This window comes from Lygodium microphyllum, chromosome 30 (genome assembly GCF_053477565.2).
Source record: "Lygodium microphyllum isolate KBCC chromosome 30, Lygodium_microphyllum_v1.1.10, whole genome shotgun sequence".
NCBI lineage: Eukaryota > Viridiplantae > Streptophyta > Polypodiopsida > Schizaeales > Lygodiaceae > Lygodium > Lygodium microphyllum.
In genome coordinates, this window is record NC_141164.1 from 74,196,857 (window position 1) to 74,215,822 (window position 18,966).

At 45.2% G+C, this 18,966-nt stretch overlaps 1 protein-coding gene across 3 annotated transcripts in view; it reads left to right on the plus strand.

The window, feature by feature from the left end:
* Positions 1 to 18,966, plus strand: part of LOC148010001 (serine/threonine-protein kinase STY46-like) — a 120,018-nt gene that overhangs the window by 2,583 nt on the left and 98,469 nt on the right. The window lies entirely within an intron of this gene.

An 18,966-nucleotide genomic window follows, 5' to 3' on the forward strand; every position in this document is an offset into this window, starting at 1 on the left:
AAACCTTGATTGTGGTCAAACCCCTAAAAAATAGCCAAAGTGCACAAAAAGAAATGCACTAATGTGCTCTCCATCCAGAGTATCTAAAACACATTAAATGATAGACCAATACAATGTTAGAGCTTCTAATGTCCTCATTTGTCTCAGATTGAGGCTCATAGGTAGGAGATGACTTCACAAGAAACACGACTGCTAATACCCCCTCTCAGATCCTAGATATGGTGGAAAGCCAAAGGAGATGCGGATTCGAGGGTGGCTGAAAGAGTACCATTGCCGATGTAGACTGTCGATGAAGAAAGCTAGCCAAGGAGCAAGACCCTCCCTCCATATAAATGGCCGATCAAATGGAAGGCCACCAAAAGGCAATGGAAATGGAGAGGCCTTGAATGGATCACTCCAGAAAACTCCAATCAGGGATGGGTGAGCCAAGCCTCTAAGCTAACTATGAGATGCTAGTGAGGAACAATCGAAGGCACCATAAGCTACATTGAAACACTAGGGACCAAGGGCCAAGCGGCAAGGAATGGTGGCTTGATGATGAAGAAAAGGGGTAGCCGCATAAAAGAAAGACTCAAAGTAGATTGTAAACCCTGAAGAAACTCCTCACGATCCTAGGAAGCCCCCTTTGAAATATAAAGGGCCAAGAAGTCCATAGCCACATCACCAATATCATCCCCCTTTAAAAGGAATGGAAGGTACGAGGGAACCACCAGAGGAGATGGTGGGGGATGGGATGGAACATGTGAAAAAAATGGTACACAATTGGGAATGGGTGTGGTTGCAGAAAGATGCCTCGGAGGATCTTGCAACATCTTTCTATAGCAACTTTTGTGACAAGGATTAGAGAGAGGGGCTATCGAAAGATACCTTGGAGGACCTTGCATTGATAGCTCCCTCTCCTACCAACTTGTTACAAATGTGGCTCCCATAGAAGAATCCTCGACAAAGACGGCCGGCTCGGTGAAGACAACGCAAGTCCCAAGTCTAGGAAGACCATGAATTGATAGCCCCAGTTATTAGGAACATGTAGGGCCTAAAAAATGGAGCTTGATGGATGGTCAGACAATAGGGGCAAGGTGTCAACACCACTAATAGACATCAAAGAAGTATCAACAGTAGTGACGATATCCTCTAACGGATAGAGCGAATCATCTTAGGGAGTCATAGGACTTGATGCAGCTTTGGCAATGAGCCAAGGCTGCTCAAAAGAAGAGTCAGTCAAAGAAGGCTCCTCCACCTGATAAATGTGTAGAAACATAGACTCAGTGGAAATAACGGTTGATGAAGTAGAGGTAGAGGAAGGCTTCAATGTTGATCCACCCTTTGCTTTCGGATGAAGGTGAAGGTATATCCTCCAACACTTCTCCTTGGGGTGCGAGATCTTCCCACAATGATGACATGTGGCCCATGGGACATCCTCCACGTTTCCCTACAAAAGTTGTATCAGAGTTGGAAGATGACTCCAACTTCTTCCTCTTCCCTTTCTTCTTCTTGGCTTGTCGTGTGTGTGTAGATAAAATTGCATAAGCACGGCCATGTGCATGAGTTCGCAAGAAATTAGCTCATTGTGATGTGCATCTTACTCAAGAACCAATGGGACTAGGTCCTCCCAAGTGAGTGTCCGGACTATGAGAAGTGAGAAGACTGGTGTAGAACACATCATATGTCGGTGACAAAAGATGTGAGAGAAGTATCATAGCTAGGTCATTCGAAGAAATATCTGTACCAAGGAATGAAAGCTCATCTCGAATTTCCTCCATGTTGTGGATGTGATCCCTCATCATAAGAAAATTTGCAACAACAGAAAGCTATCGTAGCTTCAACTCGAGAGATAATTGATACCCAAATGTCTGGATTCAGAAGAGGGAGGCCAATCTTCTCCAAATCTTTGCAATGGTGCAAATATGTCTAACATGCATGAGCTCAAAATTTGTACAACTCAAAAGGAGAGAAGAGCAGGCTCTAGCATTCAGTCGATCCCATAAAGTTGTCAAATTTGTTGTCACACCATCTTGAGGATCCACGGTAGGTCGGGGTATAGGGATTGTAGCAAAATCCCAAAGATCACAGTCATTGAGGAGGCACTCCATGTGGCACGATCATAGAGGGTGGTTTGTCCCATCCAGCTTGTTGGATGTGGAGAGAGAGAGTAGGACTAGTACGTGCTTAGGAGATGCCATCAGTGCCAATTAGGGACTAGAAGCCTTGAAAGAATATAACGGGAGAGAGTAATAAGATGGTGGTTAGTCTGAATGATCTCGAACCACATGATTCCTCATAGCTTGCTATATTGGAATGAAAGCAACCAATAAGAGATGTCCTCGCGATAACACACAATGTTGGGTAGAGAAAAGAAGTAGAAAATGTAGAGGAAAGCAGGTCTTTAGCTTGTAATTGTAGCCAATCCAGGGGTTGCCAATGTACCAGGAGTGCTCGGAAATGGTGTACTTGCAATAAATTCATAGTTGTCAAGTACGAAAGGTATGATACGGTACGGTACGATAAAATACAATACTTATTGGTACCTTATGATTTTATAAGGTATGGTATGATATTAGTACGAAAAAAATTAAGATGATTTTTTAAATAACAAAAACCATAAATCATTAAATGATTGATTATAGAATACATGTTTAAAGTGGAAATAGCCATTTCATTACAGAATAGATGAATACATGAGGGTGACCATTGCGGTCGCATGGGCTATGCAAAACATGCGATACAACTACAATCTAGTATATTTGATACAAAAAAAAGAGAGACCTATGTCATGAATGTTGAATCTATGATGAGGCATCACTATCATCATCATCATCATCATCATCATCATCATCATCAGAACCATCTGAGTGCTCATCAAGAGAGTTTGAAGATGACTCCTCGGCATCCGATGATGAGACACACTCATACTCATCCTCATTGATGAGGTTACCATCATCATCAAATGATAGCTCCCTAGGTGGCAGCTGTGTAGGCAAGGGGGGGATGTCATCATGAGGCACAGGATTGTCAGAGTGCAGCGATGCAGAAGCGTAGGACAAAGACTGAGAGAGAGTGAACACAGAGAGAAGAGAGAGAGAGAAAAGGAGACTGTGTAAACGCAGAAAATTTGCGGTGTAGTATGCTGTATAAGAGTGCAAAAATACACAAGGGGGTAGAGGAAATATCTGCGCATGTCTCCGACTTGATGACCTCGATCTCCGTCAGTCCGAGCACAGTCTGTCTCAGCCAACAGATCTCAAGATCAGAATCTGAATAATGAATACTGGAGTGAGCCACCAAACAGGCTATAAATAGCCGAAAAAATAAGAAATAATTGGAGCATGGCGGCTGCATTTAATGCAGCCGACTGCATTAAATCTGGCTGACTGTACCAGCAAATCTTGCCGACTGCTGACGTGGACTACGTGGACTACGTGGACTGTCGTACTGCTCTGACTGTCCAGGAAATGATTGGCTAACACCCCTTCTCAAATCCTAGACGGGTGAAAAGATTGAGGGATTTGGAATGCTGCTGAAGAAGAGCTTGGGGAAGTGCCTTCGTAAACAAATTTGCAAGATTATCCTCCGTCTTGCAATACTCCACATTAATGGTCCCATCCAGAAGCTTCTCCCGAATGAAGTGATACTGGATCTCAATGTGCTTCGTCGGGGCATGGAATACTGGATTCCGTACCAAGGCAATGGAACTCTCATTGTCGCACCGCAGAAGAGTAGGATGAGTCTGGGGGCAGCCAAGCTTCTCCAACAATCTCCGAAGCCACACAACCTCACATGTGGTGGAAGACGCGGCCCAATACTCCGCCTCAGTAGAGGAAAGGGCTACCGTGGGCTGCTTCTTGCTACTCCAAGAGATAACACCTGTACCCAAGATAAAACAGTAGCCTGTAGTAGACCGTCGGTGGTCCACATCTCCAGCCCAATCCGAGTTACTCCAACCTGCAAGAACCAGATCTGTAGCATCTGTACTTGCGGGATAAGAAATCCCTAAGTTAGAGGTCCCCCTTAAATACCGAAGAATTCCGCAGGGCAGCCTGCCAATGCACCTATTTGGGTTCTGTTATGAACCCTGCCAAAAGACCCACAGCAAAACAAAGATCAACACGAGTGTTGAGAAGCCAAATCAAGGATTCAATCAACTGACAGTAGCGTGAAGCATCCATCACGGGAGAATCTAAGTGTGAAGTGGCCTTCCTATTTGGATCCATAAGAGTATAGTAATGGGCCGACAAGTCTCCATCTCGAAAGTCACCAAGAGCTCCTAAATGTACCTCTGTTGAGAGATGAAAATCCCCCTGTGAGACTGATAAATCTTGTGACCCAAGAAGAAATGAAGAAGCCCCAAATCCGTCATCTCGAATGCTTGATGTAAAGCTGTCTTGGTCTCTCGGACCTTCTGTGCGCATGATCCCCGTCAAAATCAAATCATCAACATATAACACGAACAACACACGACCAACCTCAGAAGTGTGCACATAAAGCTGCGGATCGGCCTTGGAGCGCTGATATCCCAACGCCGATTGAAGAAACGAGTCAATCTTCTCGTTCCATGCATACGGAGCCTGCTTGAGGCCATACAAGGCCTTCTTCAATCTGTAAACTTTGCCATCCGAGGATCCAAATCCAGGAGGCTGCTCAACATAGATCTCCTCCTGCAAGTCACCATTCAGAAAGGCCAACTTCACATCCAACTGATAAACAGGTCATCTCCTATGGCCAGCCAAGGCAAGAACAGCTTGAATAGTCGCCATACGAGAAGTGGGGGCAAAAGTATCATGGAAATCAATGCCTGGGCGATGAGCAAAACCTTTAGCAACAAGGCGAGCCTTGTGCTTGTCCAAAGAACCATGGCTAAGGTACTTGGGCTTGAAGACCCACTTGACACCAATCACCTTCTTGTGAGAGGGACAAGGCACAAGAGACCAAGTGCCATTCCTCTCAATAGCCTCCAACTCGACTTCCATGGCTTTCCACCAAGGATCAAACTGCAAAGCCTCCTTTACTAAAGTGGGTTCTTGATCCTGCATAACACGGGTTAGCAAACAATAGTTGGAGCAGACAAGCTCCGAAGAATGTGCCTGGTTCCTCCGTGACCTCCGCGGTCCATCCTGCGGTTCCCACTCCTCAGGGATCCCCTCGATCCTTGAATCTCGGAGGGTGTCATGGGCCCAACGAGGAGGAGGACGCGAACCTCTCCCCGTCGCTCTCCATTTGCTGAAGACTCGGGAACAACCACCGGCGGAAGCTCCTCGGGGATGGCCGGTGGAAGAGAAGACTTTGAATCCAAAGAAGAATCTCCATCAAGAGGCTCTGGCTCCTAAGAAACTGTCTCGGGAGCCCAACTCTCCCCTGGATCTCCAAGGACGGGGTGCTCCTTACCCCCCTCGGTGGCCGGTACTTCCACGAACTGCACATCTTGGCTCGTGTAGACATCCCGCTTAACGGGATCACACAAACGATAACCCTAGGATTAGGGGCTATAGCCAACAAAAACCTGTCGTCAAGAAGCCGCCTCAAACTTATCACATTGCATCTTCAGAATGTGCACATAAGCGTCATACCCAAAGATCCTGAAATAAGAGACATCAGGCTTAGCCCCGAAGTAAGCATCAAAAGGTGTCATTCTGTGAACGCCCGAAGTGGGAGATCGATTAAGGATGTGAACTGTGGTAGCCACTGCCTCGGCCCACAGAAACTGAGGTGTCTGTTGGTGCTCCATCATGGTGCGTGCCATCTCGATCACACTTCGGTTCTTCCGCTCCAAAATGCCATTCTCTTGGGGAGTGTTGGTGTTAGCAAACTCCTGGTGAATGCCCCTATTTGCACAAAAACGAGCAAACTCATTAGACATAAATTCACCTCCCTTGTCTGAACGCAACATCTTCAATTGTTGGCCAGAATGGTTCTCCTCAAAGAGAAGCCGATCCTTGAAATGAGAGAAAGCCTCCGATTTCAAAGTCAAGAAATAGGCCCAAGTCATCCTGCTGTAGTCATCTTCGATGAACATGAAGTACAAGCTTCCCTTCAGGGACTCGGTGCTCATCGGGTCTCAAAGATCTGTAGATACAAGCTCCATGGGTGAAGTAGATCGCCTAGAAGCTTTGTTGGGAATTGCATCCTTATGCAGTTTTCCACGAATGCAGGAGACACATGGCTGATGGCTCACCACTATGTTCGGCAAGCCTCGGACAAAGGACCCTCGCGACGCCTTCCGAAGGTACTCGTAGTTCAGGTGGCCAAACCGAGCATGCCATAGCTTGGACTGTGTTTGAGAAGTAAGAAGAAGAGAAGTAAGAGCTGAAGAAGACTTCAATTTGTAGACTCCATTCTCCTCATACCCTGCAGAGAGAACCTTCCTCGATCCACGATCAAGGACTTGAACAGTATCATTGTCAAACTCCACCAAGAGGCCAAGAGTACAAATCTTATGAACCGAAAGTAAACGATACCCCAATCCTGGGACATGCAACACCTTAGAGGCGTGGTAGCACCACGTCCATTTGGAATAAGCTGCATCTCACCCCGTACAGCAATAGACATAGAAGAGTTGTCTCCAATGAGAATCTGCCCACGTGAAGGTCGCAAATGGGCAATACCAACGGAATAAGGAGTCATGTGCCGTGAGGCACCGCTATCCACAATCCACTCTCAAGCCTGGGGAGCTGTCATCGCAGCATCAGAAGTTGTCAGTGTAGAGTCCTCAATGACTGCTAAGTGTAGAAAAGCAGTTGATGAGGGTGCAGCCACCGCTCCAGCGTCCTTCATGTCCTTCTTCTTGGTATCCTTCTTGTCTTTGTCGGGGCAATCCTTCTTCCAGTGACCGGTCTTGCCACAAATATGGCAAGTTGATTCCTTCTCCTTGTTCTTCTTGGATTTGTTGTCCTCCTTCTTCTTCTTTTGGTCCTTCCCCTTCTTTTGAGAGGCTTGACCAACCAATGCCTCCGATTTGGAAGCATTCTGTCCCTTCAATTGTTCCTCTTGGTCCAAGACCATAGGGACCAACTCTTCCCACCGAAGAGTCGACTCCCGCTCTGAAGCAATAAGAGCGGAATAAGAAGTACCGAATCGTGGCGGCAACTGGGATAGTAAAGTGATCGCCATGTCTTCGGAAGAAATAGGCTTCCCCGCATTTTGAACTTGCATCTGAAGCTGCCGAAGCTTGTTGATGTGTTCCTGAAGCGAAGAAGACTTATTCACGGACAAAGTCCGTATCTGCACCTCCAAAGAAACCCTCTTCATCAAGGTCATCCAGTTGTACATCTGATCGAGTTCCAACCATATCTCACGAGCCACTGTCAAGTGCTCGATGTGAGCTATCACGGCTGTGGTGCAAGACAAAAACAGAAAATATCGAATCCTGGGATTTAGTTTGTCCCGATGAGATTGGGCCTTGGTCAACTCTGCACGAGCTTTGGAAGAGAGTTTAGACTCATCCCTCACCGAGGGCCTGTTAATCTCCTCCATCACCAATTCCGCCAAATCATAAGACTCTAAAATGGCCAACATCATCACCCGCCAGATGCGGTAATTGTCACTATCAAGCTTTTGATCCGTTGGAAGAGCCTGTAGGACAGGCACCTTCGTGTCCATGATCACGTGGAACTCCAAATCAGTCTCTGAAGACATGTTAACCTGCAATATTTGCACAAATTCAAAAGCAACCCCCTTTGATTGTGAAAACGCAGCCTTCTAGGACTGATTCCTACGCTGCCCAAACCTTCTTCACCCGTTGGAGGCGGTGAAAACGTAAAATCTGCAATGGAAGGCCTCAAACACAGCCTTCCTCACCTACAAACAGCAATAACCTGCAGCAAATTCACCGATTAGACTCCTTTCCCGCACGCCCACGCTTGCTTCAGCCCTAATCCGATGCGCAACCCTCCCGCTCGCCCTCGAAGCTGGAAACGCAGCCTTGTGTCGCGCTGACATCTCCTCTTTAGATAGGTTCAGCCCTCAGTCAGTCCATCTTCACCGCTCTGATACCATGTCAGAGTGCAGCGATGCGGAAGCGTAGGACAAAGACTGAGAGAGAGTGAACACACACACACACACACACACACACAGAGAGAGAGAGAGAGAGAGAGAGAGAGAGAGAGAGAGAGAGAGAGAGAGAGAGAGGAGACAATGTAAATGCAGAAAAATTGCGGTGTAGTATGCTGTATAAGAGTGTAGAAATACACAAGGGAGCAAAGGAAATACCTGCGTATGTCTGCGACTTGATGACCTTGATCTTCGTCAGCACAGTCTGTCTTAGCCAACAGATCTCAAGATCAGAATCTGAATAATGAATATTGGAGTGAGCCACCAAACAGGCTACAAATAGCCGAAAAAATAAGAAATAATTGGAGCAAGTCAACTGCATTTAATGTAATCGATTGCATTAAATTTGGCCGACTGTACCAGCAAATCTAGTCGATTGCTGATGTGGATTGCATGGACTGCGGTACTATGACTGTCGAGGAAATGACTGGCTAACAAGGATGTGAGCTACTAGAGCCCTGCCTTACATATGTTTGCAAGCCACTCGAACCACCCCTCCTCGATGATGGAGGGCGTTGAATGACCACGCCCCTGCTACCATCTACTCGAACTCCTCGCCCACGAGCACGCTGATTGCGAGTGTCATGAGTATCTGCTGCTATAAGCTCTCTATAGAGCTATGCAAAAATCATCTCCTCCTCCTCGTCCACCTCCTTATGTGTACTCGGAAGAGTGTCGCCCGTCAACTTGAATGTATCAATATTCACCTACACAATGCAGTGATGCATGTAAGATTGATCATTGTAAATGCTAAAGTCTAAATTGTAAAGTATAAAGTTTAGACTTCAAAGTTCAAAGTTTAAAAGTTAAAACAACAAATTTTAAATGTTATGGTTAAGTGTTTAAACTTTACCTGCTCCGGACTACCCATGCTTATCATAGCCCTCATCATGTGTAAGTTAGTGCGGCAAAAGACTAGCCACTCTAACTGTTGTGTGCTAACCCGGTTGTGAATCTTTGTGTGAATGAGAGAATAGGCACTCCAATTTCTCTCACATGCACCCGAAGAGCAATCTTGGGCAAGGACCCTCATGGCTAAGGGCTGAAGGGTCTCCAATGCGTATACAAAGTTTTTGCCACCAAAATAAAGGCTTTACAAGTGACTCTCTACTCCAACAAGTAGGAGAAGCAAAAGCCACATGCCCTCTCTGATCTGCATAGCATCCTAGCTCCTCCAGCACTGGATTGTGGTCATCAACAAGGACCACACGAATCAAATAAGCAAGCTAGTCTGAATGGAACGCTCTATCATCCATGACTGCCGGTGACTTGCAGACCAGATGTACCAATGCGGCAAAACCATGGATGGGCTTATGCGTCCACGCCCATCTCCTCTCTGCTATCTCTAAAACATGTGTACGCTGTGTCTCTATGATCATTGTACAAGCACGTGTCTCCGCCAATGCCGCTCTAAAGGAGTGAATGAGAAGGCCCATGGTGGACCCCTCGCAATCACTCATACGTAACACCCTAAAAAAGGGAGTCACGACAATGACAATGGCACGAACTTTTTGCCAAAACTGCTCATTAAGGCACAAGCATTGCATGGCATTGGCCTCCTCTGTCTCATGCTCATCCCACTCATTCCATAGAGTAGACATCATTGTCTGGCGCAAGGTGGACCTCACCTCATAAAGGCGCTCCAGTAATAACCACATGTAAGCAAAGCGAGTTGAAGAAGGCTTCTTCAACTCCAGTGTGCTATACTCATGATACATCGCAAGCACCTTTTCCTTTACCGTGAAGAATGTAACAATTGATGTAGCTTTGCGGACCACCCTCTTCATCCACTTGAGCTTCCCATTGTCCTCCATGAGCAAGTCCAAACAATGACTTGCACATGGAGTCCACACAATCGTAGGGAACTCGGCCTCAAGCAAATGGCCCATGCGCCGACAATTCAATGCATTGTCGGTAACAACTTGCACCTTATTTGAGGGGCCCACCTACAACCACAATTTACAAATTACAAGTTATGTATAAATCAAATTTCAATTATGAATCATGATATTATCATAATGAAAGAAAGTGAAACAAATTTAAAACGCAAATTGCAATGTATACCTCAATGATAGCTTGTCGCATGTGGCAGTAGATGAATACGCCTGTCGTTTTTCTCCCCCTCTTACCGGTATCTACGGCCCGCAAAAAGTAAGTGCCGAGTGGACATGGGACGAGTATGTTGATGATGCCCCGTTTCTTACGATCACTCCATCTGTCGGTGAGAATGGAGCAACCATATTTTATCCATGCAGCTCGAATAGGATCAAGGGCTCTATTAATCCTCTCCTCCTCTTTATCAATCTTTCTTGTCCTCATGTCGTTGTGTGTGACACCGGTCCATCCTTTACATGGACCCACATTGGCAATGGCTTTTACCATCTTCTTCCATTGCTCTTGCTTTAGGACATTGAATGTAAGATTGCACTCAATCATTGTGCGTGCAATTTTAATGTTCGCAAGTCATTGCCTGTCTCTAAGAAAGGCAACTGATCCACGCACATGATTGGGAGCTTGATAGAGAGACGATTCTCTCTTCGGCACCGCATGAGCCTCCACTCTTTATCTTTTACCGGAGCCGGATGCGGATGTGGAGCCCCCACCACCAATGGTAGAGGCCTCTCCCACATCGGTTGAAGATACGCCCACATTAGATTCTTCCTCGTTAGTAGGAGTTGGTGCCGATAAGCCACTTCCTCCTCCTCTTGTGGATCCCCCTTTCATCTTGGCGAGAATCTTCTCCGCAATGTTTTGAGGGATCTCCTTGCATGGAGCAACTTGCCCCCCTGTCTTGGAAAGATGTCGGAGAAGCCGAGTTACACCACTTGTATAGCGCTTCTCGCAATACTTGCATGTCCAATGGTGGGAGTTGGATTTCTTGGTGTCTCTCTCCACATGGATCGCATGCAAATTGAAGGCCTCATGCTTTTTATGAGTCATGGTGCCGATGACGAATAAAGAGGCCCGAGAGAGAGAGAGAGAGAGAGAGAGAGAGAGAGAGAGAGAGAGAGAGATGCTTGAGTCTGGACTCTTGAAACTTGAGTCTCGAAAGTTGAAAGGGAGGGAGACTTGAGAGGCCAAAGGTTTGGGGTAAAGTTGAAAGAGCAACAGTGAGAGAGAGGGAATGGGAGATGAGAATGGCAAATGCTTTGATAGGGTGTGGGATAGAGGAGATGGGAAATGAGATTTGAGAATGGCAAATGCTTCGATAGGGTGTGGGAAAGAGGGGATGGGAGGTGAGATTCGAGAATGACAAATCACAAGTCCATTCAAGAATCAAGATCCAAGAGAGGAATATGAGAATGGTAACTTGTAAGTAATTGCTGGAAGCATGGAGCCTTGGAGGAGAGGAGCACCTTTTGTAGGTGAGAGAAAGGTCAAAGTTCAAAGTTCAAACAGTCAAAGAGAGAAGGAATCCAAAGAGAGGGCTGCAAGCTGGAAGGAATCCAAAGAGGAGCACCTTTTGCATGGCTGGAATATGGAAAAGGGGGTGGTGTGAGGTATCCAAGGCTTCCCACCCCCCCAAAAAGTGCAATAGTGCACGAAACGTAGGACGCGGGGGCGCAGGAAATGCGGATTGAGGACACGCATGCCAGGTGGCCCAAACAGGCCTGCTTTAATGTACGAAATCGTATGAATTCATACCGTACGGACTGTTCCGTACCACGTATAGAGGCAACTATGAATAAATGCAAATCTGCCCTAATGTGGGCTTGCAATGGAGGCCACCCAGCATTGAAAAGAAGTCACCTTGGTCAAAAAAGACCAGCTAGTTTAAAACACAGCAGAGAAAGGATGCTGCCCACCTGTAAACAGGCGGCCCAATAGAGAATAGTGCTACCCAGCTGAGAAGAGTTGCTGCCCAGCCTTAAAGTTTGCGGCCTGGCAGAAAGGGGGCTGCCCAATAGCAAAATGCAGATGTAGGGGGGGCTCCTGTTGAAAAGGTAGGCAATGCAAGGCCTATTCTTGCAGCAAGTGCGTCGGGAGCTGTCTGCACAAAAACGCAGGTGATATAGGGCTTAGTTCTGCAACACGTGCCAAGGGCTGCATGTAGAAAACGCAGGTCTATTTTGGTGTTGCTAGGCAATAGAATGGCCACCCTAGCCTGTTTGACGCCACTTGGGTGCAGTAATGGTGCCACTGAACTTGGAAGAGACCACCTAGGAGCAAAACACAAATCTGCCATGGTAAACGCAATCTAAAAAAGGAATGGAAACAGGTTTCCCTACCTCGTTTGACTCTAAGCACAAGGTCTGCAGCATGTGGGGATGATGCCTAGCAAGTTTTGTTGTAGAAAGTATGCTCCTCTTTGAGATCTCTAGCACGCATGGCTTTGATACCATTTGAGAGTGCCCAACAGAACGAGGAAAGTGAACATGGGGAGGAGGAGACATAGAGAGAACGTAGGAGAGAGAAGGAACAATGTGACTAGGCAAATGTAGGGCCTCGAGGGCTGTAGACTGATTTCTAGGTGCTGATGGAAGGCTGGTCACCACTACCAATTGAGGTGTCCTCCATAGAGGGGTGAAGACAATTGTGGAAATGTGGGCGCTAGTTGATGGAGGACCTAAAAATATGAGATAGGTTGCCTCCTATTTATAGATGGGTGGATCCTCCCAAATTAGAGTTTGGCTTATGGGACATAGACACTCTAAGGAAAGTTTTGTAATTTTATGAAAAGTTTGGTAATGAACATGTTTTGGGGTTGTCAAGAACTAAACAATTATAATGCAATTTTTAGTTCAATACATCCTCTTAGGCCCAAAACTAGAACCAAAAAGAGGTTGTAAGCATAGCTTAGCCTATAATGCCCCGAGATCTCCCACCCCAAAGTGGCTAGGGCATTGGACAAAGGGTGCACATTGGCTGTTGTCAAGTGGCATACCGAGGTTGTAGAGGTGATGGCTATCTTTTCTTGGAGTTCGAAGTGTAAATAAATGCCCTAACAAAGAAACACAAATACAATCATACGACAAAGCACAAATTGATAACACAACACAATAAGGGTTAGCGTAACTTAGAGACAACAAACATAGTGAATAATTTGGAAATAATGATTTTGAGTAATATAACGCTCATGCAACAAAAACACTATGCAGTGAATGAATAATGATCCTCAAACACGAAGTAGCTTGCGAAGATGTTAGGTAGTAGCAAATGCAACAATGTGGATGTCGGATTTGTGTCAGACATAGGTAGAGGAGAGAGAAAAGCTGAAAACACAACCTCTATCATATGGGCAATAGGAAGATGAGCTCCAAGAAGGCCAAATGCAATAGATAGTGATAAACGCAGCCTCTTGGGTGTCAAATGTAGCATTACAATTGTTGCCACTAGTTAGGGAAGATTGCCAGGTAGCAAAGACATATGTGGACATGTCCTGGATTAGTTGGCGGCAGCTGGGAGCAATGGCTTGGTAGCAAATGCAGCCTTTTGAGTGAGGTGGACAGCATGCGACAACATAGCAAAAGGGGAGATGAGCAAGATGATGGATGGGAATAGACACCATTGAGTAGTAGATAGGTTGGGGCAGCTTTGGCTTAGATGTCCTTTGCAAACAAGGTGTGGGCAGTGAAGTTTTGGCACCTGCAAACTACAAAAATGAGATTATAGTAAGTGGGAGAGTAGTCTATCTATTCATAGAAAGTTTGGGGCCTTCCAAATTAGGATTTACATGCGGAACATTGAAACTCTCTCAAATCGCATTTGCTCTAAAGAAATTACTAAAATTCATTAATTAACTTGAGTTTTGGGACTGTTTCATTAAGGCTAATGATAATTTAGCTCAACACTCCCTCTCAGGCCCAAACATGGAACCAAAAAGGGTTTGTGGATAAGCCCAAGCCCTTTGTCTCTTCTTTTTCCAAAGGCATCCCACCCCAAAGTAGCCAAGCATTGAACAAGTTGTGTACGTTGACTGCCCAATGACCTATCAAGACTACAAAGACGATTGTTATCTTACCAAGGGAATTTGAATCTCAACCTCAAGAGATGGCTCTTGTTATGAGGACGCGAAATTTTGAGATGCTTTAATCTTGCTGATAACATTTGATTACATTATTAATCAAAGGTGCCAGGTTGTTAGTACATGTGATGCACATGGCAGTTATTTCATGATAACAAGCCAAGGACCCTGAGGATGTAGCGGATGTCAAAGGTAAAAGTTGTAATAAGTCATACTTGACAGGTATTAGGTGATAACTGATGTGAGATTCGGACCTAGACCAATTTATTGGTCAGTAATATCAGCGATGACATTAGACACTAGACTTTAATTAATTAATACCTACTAGTCTAAAGGTTAATAACTGCTTAGGGATACTTGGAAGACAAATTGACCTAGCCAATTTAATTATTGGTTGGTAAAATTAAAATTTGAGCACTAGAGTAATTATTTAATAAGTTGGAAATGCTAAAAAATGGGGCTAGATGGTTGCCACTTGGCAAAACTTGCCCATGCAAGTGGGAAAAATACTTTTAGGGCTTGGTGGAAGTCTGTTCCAGCCATTGTGAGAGAGAAGAAGGTTGTTAGAGAGCAAGGAGATACTGTTGATGTGATTTGCAGCCACCAGGGATTAGCCTTATAGCATGTGATAGCAGTTTGGAGCCCTCTAGGAGCAGGTGACAGTAGCCCAGGGTCCTTCTTGTGCAAATGATAGCATACGGGAGGGGGCAACAATCTTTCTGGTGGTCCTAAGCTGTAGGTGAAAACTTCCATGGCTGTTTGAGTACGGTAGCAGTAGCTTTTTAGTGTTTTTCGCAATGAAACTCAGAAATCTCTCTCTCTACATCATTCTCTCTCATCCCCCAACCATCTTTGAAGTTATCTCAACATTTTCTAGTAGTTTGAGCCATCAGAGGAAGAGTTTTAAGTCAATCTCTATTGTAAACCCTAATCACAGTAAAAATTAGGGTTTTGACAGCCACCTCGGGGTATATGCTTAGAATTGAGGACCTAAGACTTGAATTTGAGCAACGAAAATTGAGGAATTTCAAGGAGATTCAAGAGGCTAGCCAACCAATATTAGATTTGGGAGTGAATTTATCTTTCAAGAAGCAGGGTGAAGGCCAATCCCTAAGCTAACCAAGGGGCTAATTGGTTTGGAGACTTGCTAGTTAGTTTTGATACCAAGAGGCACTTGGATTAATGGAGGAGGTCAAAGGATCTTTGTTGTACTCCTTCCATTTGGAATAAAAGTTAAAGAAATACCACAAGGGGGCACCTGTTTTGGGGCCAACAAGGTGTCTGATGTCCAAGATTAAAGTTGTAAAGTGTGCATTTTCAACTTATATTTATTTATTAGTTGCTGTAATTAATGCTTAATCAGGTTATTTACCACCCTATTGGAGGAGAAAGATTGGTTTTAGCTGCAATGCTAATCGAGAATCACCAAGATAACAATCCACTATGCAAATGGATCTAATGGATGAAGAAGGCTTAACACTCTTGAACTAGAAGAGCGGGGGAAGAGTCACCCACCAAGGCAGTTGGGATACGCCCGTACTTGATCTTGGGAGATGGCTCTAATGTTGACCAAGCATTGTAGGCATGTCTAAAACTCTACCTTGGGAGATGGCTCCTAGGCTAGTCAAGAATGTGAAGGTACAACCACCAATGGTAGTAGTCCACTTGACATGAAACAATAAACAAAACTAGGAGTATAGTAAATGATGGTTAAATGATAAAAACATCTCAACTAAAAGGAAAGAAAGATGGGTGCCAAGAAAAGAAGGATACCCAAGACCGATCCTGGGAGAGAAGATACTATCTCTGTCTCCATGCTGATGGAGGCAATACTCACCAAGGTAAGAACTGAAAAACTAAACCTTGAGTTCAAGTAGGATTGGTAACACACTTCAATGTTAGTCCTAACTGAAATACAAAACCTAGCAGTGTTGTGTTAAATTAAAAAGAGAGCTAAATGCAATGGAAGTAAATGAAAGGAGGAAGTCTACAGCAGAATACTTGAAAAAGTACCGCTAAGACTAAGGAAAACTAGCCTAAGGTCGCTAAGGATAACCTAGGATGCCCAAGAAACTAGCTTAGGGGAAGATAATCACCGAACTAGTCAAAGATACCATAAGGCACCGATTGATGATTTGATCTAAGATCCAATGCACTAGTGGCTAGCTACTGATGAACATCGATATCAAGGGGTGGAGAAACTACACCATCTCCTTGGGGAAGATTCCCTCCCAACCACCTTGGAGTGGACTATCACAATGAGAATGGGCAAGGGATTCAACTTTGGTGTGGATAGAATACCCTTAGCTGTGGATTGTAGGGGAGAGTGCGCAATGAGAGTGTGAGATAGAAGCGAGAGCAGCAGTGTTGAGTGTAAGAGAGAGTGAACGCAGAGATAAGTGTACCAGATTGTGATGGTACACAAAGAATAAAAGAATGTATTTATATGTTAGCATACAATAAGGGGGTGGTCACACCCGTAAATCTTTATAGATGGAGACGAAGGGACTTTACATCCAACATGGATGGTGTGATTTTGAGTGTGGGTCTAATACCCTTGGTGGGTGAGCAATAATTGTCATCTACATGGCTGGGTTTTTGGCAAAGTGTACAAAGCTTATTCTTTTCAGGCAAGTAATGCTAGGAGGATCTTTGTGAGGTTTGGACTTAACCACTTCCTTTTTCCTTCAAAGAAGGAGATTGAGCATTGGCATCGGAACGTGGTCCCTGTTTAGGATCAATCGAGGAAGGTGATACAGTGTGATGGAGGGGGTTTTCCCACACAATGGGACCGGAGGATAGAGTGATGCACTTGCTTATATGGAGGAGCTGCATAGTGCATGGATGGTATTCCCATCAACAAAGCACTAGGTTGCAAAGTGGTACACCTTTGAGTGTCCAGTGATAGCTGAAAAACCTAAATGTGCATCAAAGTCAACATGAGCTAAGACTAGATAACCTAATGTAGGTGAATTGAGGCTTACCTTGTAAAACATCTTTGATAATAGAGTTTTCTTATAATCCACATTAGTACTGAACTAGGTCTCCTAGGTGGTTTATAGTCAGTCCTTGCATAAGTGAAGGAGCAGTGTAAACATAATCAGATTCACTAAAAAATGGATTGTATGAATTTGCCATTGAGCTTGATTGTGAAGACTTTTAACTCTTAGCTCTCTCCCAAGTGGGTAGTCTCTTCTCATTTTAGAGGTGATCAATCTCATCAGCGGAGTACTCCAACTGAGATATGCCATGTGAAGGAATATGAGACGAAGAAGAGTTGGATTGGGAATGATCCCTAGAAGAAAGGTTAGTAGATGGAGTGTTGGCCCAAATCAAGACTGTAATGCCTCAAGGGAGTCTCCATTGAAGGACTAGCTTGAGAAAGTATTACAGAATCCAAAGGTGGAGTGGTTTTAGGCATCATGAATCGGCATGTGACATATTGTGTAATCAAGAATAAACCAAGCAATCCATGATAGCTTTAGGTAACTCTTTAGAAGAGCACCGACTCTAATACTATGTGGAGATATGCTAGGCTTTGGAAAAGAAAAAGTTGAGTATCCAACCATGACTGAGACATAGAGAACTCAACCACAAATGCAAAAATGCAAAACACTTATACAAAAACACAAAGCGCAAAACGCAAAACACGAGACTCAAAAACGACTTGTTGTATATGATGATGGCATTAGCAAGCTAGGGAAAAACGCATCCTATAGGATTTGGTAGATTGAAGGGCGATGGTTGGGGATGACCATGGCGGTAGGCTGAATGAGGCACAACATGTGATATGAAGGGAGGCTGGGAAGAACGGGGGTGACTTGCAAAACAAGGGATGAGGCCAAGTTGGGGGCAGCCTGTCTATTTATACATGAATGGATGCTCTCAAATTAGGGTTTGGCTTATGGGACACAAACACTCTCTAGGAAAGTGGTCATTTAATGACACTTTTGGTAATAATCATATTTTGGGGCTGTTTTAATGAGCTAATCAGTTTATAATGCATTTTTTAGCACAACATGCCTTGTTGGAGGAGAAGGTTGGGAACTGTCTGTTAGAGATCGCAGCCAGGCAGGTCAGGCAGTGTGCAGTCGGACTGCATAGTCAGACTGCCACGTGACGTCCGATAGGCAGTTTTCTGGCGCCCTATTTTCCCAGGTTTCTGGCTATAAATAGCCGACATCTCCACAGTCTCCTACACTTCTCTGCTCGCAGATTACAGACCGGTGACACGCGTAGATTCTGTCTCTGTTCGCAGATTTCAGACAGGAGACAGTGCAGACTGCAGTGGACTTCAAGGTGAACAGCAGGTTGCATCGTCGAGGTGGAGACACGCAGTCCAGCGCATTGCGCCCGTGTACATATCTGCATATCTTTGTATTCAGCACACTTTATACAGCAGATCTTCATCTTCCACTCTCTTTCTCTCTCTTCTCTCTCTGCGTTCTCTCTCTCTCAGTCCTACGCTTCCGCACCGCTGCACTCTGACATGGTATCAGAGCAGTGTTAGAGGGCTGACTGAGCGCATATCAACCTGAAGGGAAGCTTCTATCGCGACACAAATTTGCGTTTTTTGCGTTTGAGGGCAGACAAGATGGCTGCGCCTTGGAACAAGGCTGAAGCGAGTGTGGGCGTGCAGGAAAGGAGTCCAGGTGGTGGATTTGCTGCAGGAAGTTTGAGTTTTCAGCCTACAAGTGCAGGTTTTGCTTTTTCATCGCCTCCGGCGGGTGAAGAAGTTTCAGGACGCGGAAGAGCCTTAGCAGGCTGAGTTTTCACAGTCAGAGGGGGCTGCTTTTGCGTTTGTGAAGGCATTATAGGTGAATATGTCTACAGAGATTGACTTGGAGTTCCAGTCGATTATGGACCGGAAGGTGCCTGTCTTACCGGCTCTTCCTGCAGATCAGAAGCTCGACGGCGACAACTACCGCATTTGGCGCGTCATGATGTTGGCCATCCTTGAG